The sequence below is a fragment of the Chamaea fasciata genome, unplaced genomic scaffold, assembly GCF_029207755.1.
Source record: "Chamaea fasciata isolate MVZ Bird 193981 ecotype frontalis unplaced genomic scaffold, bChaFas1.0.hap1 SCAF_1, whole genome shotgun sequence".
NCBI lineage: Eukaryota > Metazoa > Chordata > Aves > Passeriformes > Sylviidae > Chamaea > Chamaea fasciata.
The window spans coordinates 149,134,620-149,145,682 of NW_027094086.1; the positions used below are offsets into that span (position 1 = coordinate 149,134,620).

At 50.2% G+C, this 11,063-nt stretch overlaps 1 protein-coding gene across 1 annotated transcript in view; it reads right to left on the bottom strand.

Annotated features, from left to right (window-relative positions):
• The window catches only part of VILL (villin like), a 35,906-nt gene extending 27,565 nt beyond the window's left edge, over nt 1-8,341 (bottom strand). Inside the window, exon 1 of the mRNA XM_066201567.1 lies at nt 7,785-8,341. The gene's annotated coding sequence lies outside the window, so the exon portion shown is untranslated. The remainder of the gene's footprint in view (nt 1-7,784) is intronic.
• Between the last annotated feature and the right edge of the window lie 2,722 nt (nt 8,342-11,063).

Consider the following 11,063-nt stretch of genomic DNA (forward strand, 5'->3'; position numbering starts at 1 on the left):
GGCTGGCCCTTGACTGGCTGTTCCAGCCAGGGGCACCTGGAGCCTCCAGAGCTAAAGTCAGGGCTTTTCCTGCCACAATCCAGGTGACAAAGCTGGTGGGTGAAGGCAGATGGGCCTCCCTTACACCCACTGCCCTTCGTGCACTGCCAAAATCACAGCAATGCTCCTGCCCGCTAAATCCAACCCTCATGCCCTGTCCCACCAGCACAGCGTGGGGAAAAGCTTTGCCTTCTGGAAGGACTACGTGACTAATGAAGTGTCAAGGTCACTCCCAAGGCTGGTTAATGATTAATAGCGGGGGTGGAAGTGCCAGCAATCACTGCTCCCTTTGGGTCAGCTCAGTCCATGTTGGGAAGCCAGACCGAGCAGGACATTTCTCCAGGGCAGCCTTGGGCTCTTTGGGTGGGGAGGAGAAACCAGGACTCGGGAAGGGGACAGGGGAACATTTCAAACTCCTGAAGCACACCCTGAATCCAGGCTGCTTTAGCTTGCCTGGGTTTTGGCCCGTGCTTACTGGGCTGTAGTCACGGTAATAAAAAAACCCCAGTGAAATGACTAATGCTCTGTACAGCTTTGGGAAAATAGGAAGCAGCTGTGGCTCCAGCCTTTCCAGGCTGAAAGGCCTAATTATTGGGAATACTTGGACTGGCATTAGATGAGGTAAACCAGGGGCTGTTGAATTGCTTTCATTGTCTCCACTGTAGTTGGGCATCTGGGCCCAAGTAGGTGCCATTTTTTGTTTGCAGAGAGGACGGTGGTTAACTCTTGTTTTGCCCAGAGGAGGGAAATTCAACACTGGAGTTCCCTCGTGTGGCTCATCAGCTACAACAGCTCAGGACCAGTGACTGTCCCTACTGAGTGACTGTCCAGAAGTTCAGCACTCAGCCTGGGTAAGCTGTCTTTTATCCCTCTGTTGCAAGAGGAGAAAAATCAGCTTTTATGCCACAGGAAAGTCATGGGTAGGGAGGGCCAGCAGTGGGGCTTGTCTTCTCTCTCATGTTGTCACACACTCGGAGCTGTAAGACCTTTCTCCAGCCCAGGCTGGATGTGCTGGAGCGTGGTGGAGAGGGCAGGGAGCAGGATATGTATTGTGGGGATGGGAAAAGAGGAAAAAGCACAGCTCAGCTCATCCTCCTGCTCCAAGTCCTGTGAGGTCCAGGTTCAGGAGCTCAGTGTGGCCCTCCAGCCAGGGACAGGGCTCTGCCCAGACACGCCTGGGTGACCACAGAGAGCACTTCAGCCTTCTTGGAAAGGGCTGTTGCCTGGCAGCTAAAATTACGTAAAGCAGGCCTTGAAATAAGATGCTATTTCTGATCACGGTGGACAATTAAACATTGGAACAGCTTATTAGGGAAGCTGGCAGCCTTGGCTTTACTTAATGTCTTTGAAATGAGATGGGTGAGTGGCTGGGCTGTGCTCTCTGGGCTCAGCTCCTGGGGCTCTGTGGCCATGAGCTGCTGCTCAGGTGCTGCACTTCCAGAAAGTGGCTCCTGCCCTTGGGCTTGGAAATAATTTGGCAATCCCACATGGATTTGCCCTCGTGCTTCAGGCACCTCCACTGGTCAGAAAAGATCCCCTGTCCAGGCTACAAGATCATCAGGATGGACCCTGAAATGGTCTGAAGGGTTTTTTTAGGCTGAAGCAGTGCTGGATCAAAACCCGAGATGGGGCATCGGATGGGATGGACTGGGAGTGTGCTCCTCTCCTCAGGGTCAGTGGCTCTGGAGATAAGAGGGGACTTCTCTGGTTTAAGAGGGGCAGGTTTTCCCCTTTTTCCATGAATGGTTGCCAAGGGTCACCACACCACAGGTGACTGGTGTTTTCTGTTCTTTGCCCGTGGGCTGGGATGCTGAGGACGCTCAGCCTGTTCAGGGTTAACGTGAGTGAGGACACAAGAGCCTGGGATGAAGAGATGGTTTAATGTTAATGATGGCCTCTCAAACTCTAAGCGCTCTACAGCCCAGGAGAGGTTTTGAGTTCCCTATTCAGTAAATTTAAAGGATGCAGAAACCTGGATTCACCTAGCCAAGGAATTTCTCAGGCTCTGTAAGTGCAATAACCATTTTGCCCTTTCTGAAAAAAAAAAACTGACCAGTGTTTCCTGGACTCAGTCTCTTGAATCCTGGAAATTTACCCCACCTCCAAGCACCATCCCTGTAAGGCCTGGGCCTTACAAGAAACAGACCTCTGGCTTCGTGTGACTTCTTATAACCTGTGCCTTCCCCTCCTGGCCATTCCTGGCATCTTAGACTCGGTAGCTGATACTTGGTCATTCCCAGAAAACCACTGAGGCTGTGAGCTTCATCTTTCAGCTCTTTGTGAGGATGGACCTTGCACTAATCCTCCAATCCTTCCATTGTTCCTAACATAAAAGCAAAGAGCACAAAGAAATGCCAGGTTGCTGGGAAATAACCACCTTTCCAGTAGCACCAGCCCTCAATCTGTCTCTCATCTTCCCCTTCGAATTCCTCAGAGGAGATCTGATTTAGAAGGGAAGGCATCTCATGATTTATCTCCTCTGACTTTGACCAGTCCCTGCAGCTGTATTACCACCTGCCATAAATTCTAGCTCAACACCTCACTCCATCCAGGAAATATTGCTCATCTCTCCACACTGCACTTCACATTCCCCCTTGTCCCTCTCTGTTCATTTCACTGCTGGTGGTGTTCCAGCAGCCTGATCTTTAAGCAGATGCTCTTGGGGAACTGATTTGTAAGAGCAGATTCTTTTCTCCCACAAACTGCTGCTATTTCTGAGTCCTCCCTCTAAAATTTTACCAGCTGACTGCCTGTCCTGGGAACGACGGAGCTGCATTGTCCCAGCAAACTTCTCCCAGTGCAGGAACAATGCACTGACAATTAAATCACAACTCTGACTTCAGCCACAGCTCCCAGGTCATGTGGTCTGAGTTTCCACATCCACCAGGCTGGATGTGGAGCCCAGGGCTCAGCAGTGACTGGCTCTGGAAAAGGCAGGGCCACTTGGCTGAAGGTGGGGCTGGCAGGCCTTGCCTTGGTGTCCTACGGAGAAGGTCAGAGCACCCACGCAGCTCCTGGCTGAATTCCTTCCCAGCAAGTCCTTCTTCCCCAGGATGTCTTTGAAAGCAGGAGGCTCTTCCAGGCAGGCAGGATCTCTGCAGGCTGAGGGCAGCCCTAAAAGACTCAAAGCTTTCCCAAGCAGCAGCAGAGGCTGAGCTGCAGGAAGCTCTCCCTGAGATCAGCCCCTGTGACCAGTAACAAACTCTTGCTGTGCAAACCCACCTCTCTGAAGATCCATGAGAAAAAATAAAACAAGCACAAGAAGCTGTTAAAAACCTTCTGCATACAAGCCCCCTGCATTGTGCTGGTGTGGGGCCAGGTGCATTTTTGTCAAGTAATAAATTTCAGCTTGGCGCACACCTACTTCAGAGGTATCCTTTGCACCTCCAGCCCCTCTCCATGGGGGTTTTGTCAGCAACAGCACGGAGCCATCCCAAGGGAAAGGTGAGCAGGTAGCTTGCCAATTCATCAGGAACAAATCTCTCCTTTCTTTTGGCTCTTTCTCCTCTGCTGAAAGGGAGAGATTCCTGGCTCAGCACCAGCATTGCATCCAAAGGCAGGGCTTCATGCCACGGCGAGGGCAGGAGGTGCACGCAGGAGGAAAGCAAAGACATTTTAATTCCTCTTCCTGGTTTTCAGGGAAGTGGTTCAGGTTTTAACTAACTTCTAATTACTCATCACCTCCACGAAAAAAAAGTTACCATTCTTTTCCACATCAGTGTTTTAACATAGTATGATTTAACCCCATGGCTGCAGGTTAAATAAAACCAGAGCTGAGACATCAGGGAGGAGAAAAAGAGCATTTATTCACCTGTTCAAGAGTGTCCTGAGGAACACCTGCACTCCAAAAACTTACAGGAAAGAGAAAAACTAAAGAAAAATGCATTTTTGCAGCTGAAACTAAGGAAAAGGCCACAGCTTCCTATGCAGAGCCTGGAGGAAGGGGAGGAGAGGGAGTTAGAGACTGGGATTTATCCACCTTCTCCTGGGCATCTCAGTTTCAGCTGCACAGGTCTGAGGAGGGCTTCCCCTGGGTGGTTCCCCTCATCCTGGTGATTGCTCTAGGGCAGATCCAGTGAATCTTGGACAGAAGGGACTTGCTGTTCCCTTGGCCCAACTGGAAAACTCCCGGGTGGAGAGCCCAGCTTGCCACACTTCCCTCCCACTCTCCCAGAGTCTGGGGGCTCAGTCCCACCCACTGTGCCCCAAGATTCTGCCAGCACGAACTAAGACAAATACCATAAATAAAACCTCCTTTCAACCCAAGTGCCAGTGCCCACCTGGCCCATCCTTCTCAAAAAACAAGTCTAAGAGTTAGGATCTTTGCTGCTGCACGTAAGAGTTTTATATTTACTGTAAGAATTCACACATGTGTATGTGTGCAAGACAAAGAGTAGCTTTTCCCTGGTGCACAGTTTAATAAGTGCAGTTATATAGGCCCTTGCCCTCAGGAGCTTTTTTTGGTGGTGATGGAGCAGAGGAGATGCTCTTCCTCCACTCAGACCAGCTGGAGAACTGGTTCCAGAGCATTGGCTTCCCAGTGGAAAGTGGCAAGATTAATATTAAGTACCAAACAGAAGGACTGTTTCAGTTTTGTCCCAGTTCAGACCTGCAAGCATGACCTCAAGCTTGGGAAGAGAAACTCAGGACTTCCATTAAAAAAAAAAAAAACAAAAACAAAAAACCAACAAAACACAACAAAAAACCAAACCAAAACAACAAAAACAAAAAACCCCAAACAGGTTTCCATTTTGGATTGCAAATGAAAAGCCCTGGACCTAAGCAGGTGCTCTGTGGGTGACTCCGCACTTCCATCTCTGGCCCAGTGAGATGTAAAAGGTTTATTCAGGGGGGAGTTTTGTTTCTCAAGCAGCAAAGGGAAGCTCATCCCTTGTGAGTGTTGGCTGACACAACTCGAATGAAAGACACCCGACCTGTGTCACAACAAAAGGGGACCAATTAACCCAGCCCAAGCTTCCACTGGGATGGTGCTGAGCCAGGCTGTGAGTTGCTTTTTCTGAGCTTTAAGGTCTTGGAAACAGAGCCAGCCCTCCCCAGGATCTCCTCGCAGGGGAACACCAGCACCACACACCTTTGTGGCAGCAGTCACCCAGAGCGGTGTTACCCTCCAGGCTTGTGCTGACACCACACCCGTGGTTTGTCACTGTGTCATCCAGCCCTTCCAGCCCCGAGGGGACTATGAGGCTGCTCTGGGTTCTCCTGGGACTCTGGAGGGGCCACTCAGCTTCTCTGGGCCGAAATGAAAGCAGAGAGAGCAGCACGTCACCTGCACAAAGCCAGGTGAATAAAACATCCCTGAAAACACTGCAAAACCAGCTTTGGGCAGAGTCACTCATCCTGGACAACCTTTTCCACCTGGAGCTGCCAAAGGGAGTTTTGTCTGAGCACCAGGCAGGGGACAAGGCATCTGAAAGCCTGGGATGGGCGGGATAGCAACAAAGGGCAGTAATTCAGGCTCTAGCACACTCCCAAAGGAAAGACAGGTACCCAGAAAGTCTCTCTAACCCAAAAAAGACCATGATTTCCAGCACTGTCTGTTTCCTGCCCTGTGCAGCTGTTTTTGTAGGAGCAGTTTTAAATGAAGGGCCAGGCACAAACCTCTCCTTTCATCCCAGGGCATGGCAACAGGACATTTTTAGGTAGAAGAGGTTGACTGCTCTGAATAGCTCAGGAACTGCCCAGGATGGAGCCCAACCATGCAATTTAACATCCCCCATGTGCCACATCCTTGACGTGGATATAAGGTAATAACAAGTTCCCGTGTTACTGTACCCAGCACTGCCTCAGATAAGCCTGGAGAGGCTCGGATGAAGACACATAACAAACGAGAGGGTTTGTGTTACAAGCAGAGATCCCTGGAAATCAAGGCAACTGAATTGGATGCCCATCACCTGATGCCTGGACTTTTCAGAGTGAAAGAGGCCAAAAAGACTTTAAATGATAATATTCACCCCTTTCTGCATCCCTTTCACATCCAGAATGGGTGGAAATACAGTAGAAATGTACAACCATCCAGGATAAACCATAATTAAGCCCATTTCCAGGGCTGTATTATATGTACAGAGAGCTCATGAGAGGAGGGATTATAATGAGTTGTGGGAGAGTGTTTCCCCTTGTGACTGAAGGATCTGTTCCTCTGAGGGGACAACAGAAGATGAAGAATATACATGAATAAACAAAGAGCTAGAGCAGAGATATTTTGGGTGTGGTGTGGCCACACTGGAGTCCTTCCTTGGGCAGGTGGACCTTTCACACATGGAAAGCCCAACCTGTGGCTTGTGTTAGCCCAGTGAGGATCTCAGAAGGCTGACACAAAAATGTCGTGAAGGAGGGACCTTGAGGAGGGTTAGCGGTGGCACAAGTGTTCCCCAGGGGTGATAAAAACACAGCTGGGGCACAGGATGGGTGGTCCATGACAGAAAGGATGACAACTTTCATGCTCAAAGTGCAGAAAAACTTGCACAGCTCCACGGAAAGGACCATGAACATCTTCAGCATCCCTGGCCATGAAAGAGCAGGGATTTATTGACTCAGCCTAAGCAGAAGCCCCAAGATACAGGAGAAGGCAGGGGATCAGGGTGACACTGCTCACAGCCAGGGTACAGAACCTTTGCTCCCAGCTGGGGGACCTTGGTAACTACTGCCTCAAAGTCCTGCCTGGGAAAAAGCATCATGAGACCGTGAGAAGGGAGCTGGAGGAGGATAAAGGCATCCTGTTTGTGCAGGGAGGAGGAGGAGGAGGAGGAGGGGAGGCTCACCTGGCTCTGCCAGGAGAAAGGTGAGGGAAGACAGTTGTTGGGGTTTTTTTCCTGATCTGCCCGTCCTTGCACTGCCTTCCACCTGGCATCCCTGGGGATCAGTAAAACCCCGCGGAAGAGGAAAGCCAGTGCCCTGCGATTGTCTAATCTCTACTTTACAGGCTCTAATCAGCCCATTTAGCTGCGGTGTGTAAAAAGCACCTGCATGATTCACCACCAAAGTGCTGCTCTGGCGGGGCCGGTTTGCTTCAGCTGCTGTAACACTTGTTTACATCTGCGTTAGGGCAGCCTTGAATAAGCGTGAACCTCCCACAGATGCTAATTCATATCAGCTCTCCTTTGAGTTAAATATTTATGTTCCTAATAGGCACGCCTAAGAAAAATACTGCCAAGTGAGCCTGCAGCTCAACTCCATTACAACTCAATTTTACCTCAGTGCAACTCGCATCTCAAACGAGCAGGATGAGAAAACATTCTATTTACAGAGCACAGCAGCCCGGCCATTAGCAATCTGTCGACCAGACGACAATAAACCCCACCGATGAGAACTCCCAAAGACTTTCTGCGGCTGCCTGAACCCAAAAAATGCGCCCCAAAGGCAGGCGAGCTTTCGGCAAATCCCCACGGCAGCGAAACACAAAACAATCCAGGCCCGGACAAAACGCTGTTAATTGGCTGCTGCACGAAATCAGAGCCAGTCCTTTGCAGAGAGCTAAAGGAAAAGATGTGTCCTCGGAGCTGATACGGAGCCCGGACGGGTTCTTGGCAAGCTCAGAGCTGTTTGTTCAGCCCCAAACGATGTAAATCAGGGTGGGCTCCTTGCACAGACACAGGATTATTGTTATTAATTTTTTAAAGTATGAAGCATATTAATTTTTTGTCTGTTTCTTGCTATCCCACATCACAAAAGTTATCGAACAGTTCTGGCCTTATTGAAGCTGGCAGGGGTGCAGGGAGGCTGCTTACCTTGCTGCCAAGTGTCCTCGCAGGTGTCCCTTCTCCGCCAAGCCCAGCGCCTTCTCTCCTCTTCGCCGAGTTCCAAGGCACTTTTTGCTCACTGTTCTGCTACCTTGTCAGCTCGGGAACAGCAGTGTTCGGTAATTCAATCCTCTACTTAACCGCAGAGACACTCCTACCCGGAGATCACACCCATTCCCAGGCTCACGGAGGGACAAAGAGGGAGCCGGTACGGGAGAGTTTGAACCAACTCTCTGTTTGCATCAAATATCCCCCACTCTGAATGCACTGAATAATGATTAAGTGCTGCTTTCATTAAAAAACCTGCTTTGTCCAGGTTTAGGAGGGCACAGGAGGGATTTTATTTTTTTTTTTTCCGCCCTTTTCTCGGCCTCTGCGGGACAAAGCAAGGTGCGGTGCTGCTCAGGGGCCAAGGAGTTCCAGCTCCAGCCGCTGGCTCTGACTGTCCCGAATTTTGGCAAAGCTGTTCCAAGGGGAAAAGCGCTCGGGGGTGATCCCTGCTCTTCCCCACAAGGCCGAGCTGGGTGTCCGTGTGCTCACAAGGAGTCCTGGGGTGAGGATTAGTGACTGGAATGGGGATGTAACAGAGCATTGGAGCGTTTAACTGGGCTGCCCTCCCAGGAGAAGAGTAATGATAAACCAGACAGTGTTTGCCAAGCCACCTTCAGCAGCAGGAAGCTGCCTGTGTGGACACTTGTTGCTTACTGCTGGGAGAAGAATTACCTGTGAAGGATGGCAGTAATACCACAGCCACTGGAGGCTGCCTGATGTCACTGGCTGGGGATGACACGAGGAAAAACCATCTCCTGGCATTCCCAGCTGTTCCTGCCTGCCATGTGCACGGTGCTGCTTGCTGCTGATGGAGGGAACGTCCCTGTCTGGAGAAGGCACCCCTTGGTACCTTGTCGTCAGCCACCAGCTCTGCTTTTGGGGGACTCAGGGCTGTGTCCAGCTGTGCTCTGCACATCTCTGAGGATGGAGACTTTTGGGGGACCCAGGGCTGTGTCCAGCTGTGCTCTGCACATCTCTGAGGATGGAGACTACACACAATCTCTCAGGTCTGGGAACTATCCAAGGCCTTCCCTTCGGATACATTTTTCTCTTGTCACTTCCTTAATTTTCTAGATTAGCCTCCACAATCTGAAAATAAATGTGAATCAGCTCACCAGCTAAACCAGGTGGCTGAATAGGTTTAAACCACAGTTCCCACAGGTCTCATCCGCTGACCACCCTTAGACCTCAGGGACCTGTAGTGGGAAGAGTGCCCAAAATACCAGTGACGCTGCCTCCAGACCAGTGTGCCACTAACCACACGGCGCTGCAAACCAGGGCGTGGGCTGGACCTGCTTATTCAGCCTGGGTGTGCCCATTTCTGAGAGGATCACTGCAGAGATCTCAGTTTCACAGTTTAAGATGCAAAACCAACTGCTAGCAAGTGGTTTCTCCCTTTATGTCTGCAGGCTACAGCTCATAAACCCGTAGCAGCCTTCACCTTTCATTTTTCATTCTTTTAATTTCATTCTTTCCATTTCATCATGCTGAGAGTGTTTGTCTGTTGCAGGGGACAGAGGAACAATGTTTTGTGTTTCCTCCAGTCCACAGAGGATGGGGATCTGCAACAGGGTCTGCTTTTATCTTTGGAGTCCTCCCCAAGCACACTGCTGGCCCCACACACCAGCAGATCTGGTGGGAGGCTTTGGAAGGTGAGGTGAAAACACCCGGAATCTTGGAGGATCAGCACCAAATCATGTTGTTTTCCCATTCCCCTTTTTGTCACATGGACTCGTTATCCCCAGAACCAGGGACTTAATTAATAGTTTTGTATCTGGGTGGTTTTTGGTGCTCATGTAAATCAAGCCACTTCCGTGGCTGTGGCTGCACGAATTTGAGCTCTGGGATGGAGCCTGTCATTCCTGTACCCACAGTTTTGCTAATGCACTCCAGGCTCACACACAGGTGATGCCTGAGCTGCCTGCCCTCTCCTCCTCTCCATTAGTGCCACAGTGAAAACGCAGTAAATTATCCTGTTGAGCTTTTAAGGAGCCCAGCTCTGCAGAAATAGGTGGAAAGCAGTTTAGAACAGTCAATGCCAAGGGAAAAGGAGATCTTCATCATAAAACATGGGCTCATTTAGTGCTGAGCTGTAGGCACTTTTGTTTCCTGCTGATTCTGGTCGTGCCACAGGGTTATAGAGCAGAAAACATTATTTCCAAGCAGTTTAACTCAGTAGTGGTGGAAAACAGCAGAGCCTGACTTTCAGATCTGAAACATGATCTGAGATGTCCCTGTCCAGCTGTGCTTCCCATGTGCACAGCTTGATGCACTCGTGTCCTGGTCCTAAGCCTTGCCCTGGCATTCCCAGAGCTCAGAGACCTTGTGGTTTGATACCTTTTTTTGTGCATGCAGGTGGCAGATGAGGCTGTTTTCAATGTCCCAGTGCAAGCCCAAGACATTGAAAGCATTGTCACAGGTCCACACTGGGAGGAAGAGTGCAGAACTGCAGGCTCGGGGTTTGGCAGCAGAACGGCCCAACATCTGCCTCAGCCTGGAGCATCCCTCATGACTGTGGACAAGGTTCACATTGTGCACGGGGAAACAGGCTCTGCCAAGGATGTGTTTGCAAAATGACACGTTCCAAAGGTATTTCCAGCCAGCTTCTGGGTATGGAGCTCTGGGAGGAAGAGGGAAGGGCCAAGCCCTGCAGATGAGATAACAGAGCAGGGCCTTGTGCCTTGGAAAAGAAAGGGAAGGAGTTAAAAAACCCACAGCTGCTGGAAACACCAGTGCTTCACCCATCAGTCTGAGGTTAAAGATCCTGACCTGTAATAGCAAAAGCACTGCATGAATTTCTGAGAAGCTTTCAGGAGAGCTTTCCTTGACCCACAACCCCAGCAAGTGACATTTCAGTGCACAACCCTCACGTAGCCTCACTCAGGCACTTCTCTGCCCTGTAAAATCATGATGTCCAAATGAAAATCTGCATAGTGCCTCTTAGAGGTGCAACTGCTGATCTGATAGAGGGGGATTGGGTTATAACCTACTGCTCCCTCAACTCCTGTGCTCCTGGCTGTGGGGGAGAAGTTGAGGAGGCAATACAAATGCTTGTGTGCTGACTGCAAGATCATCTCTCAGATGAGACCTTATCACTCACTACAACTCCCTGACAGGAGCTGGGGGTTGGTCTCTTCTCCCAGGTAACAAAAGAAAAGAGGAAGTGGGTCCAAGTTGTGCCGAAAGAGGTTTAGCTTGGATATTAGGAAAAAAATT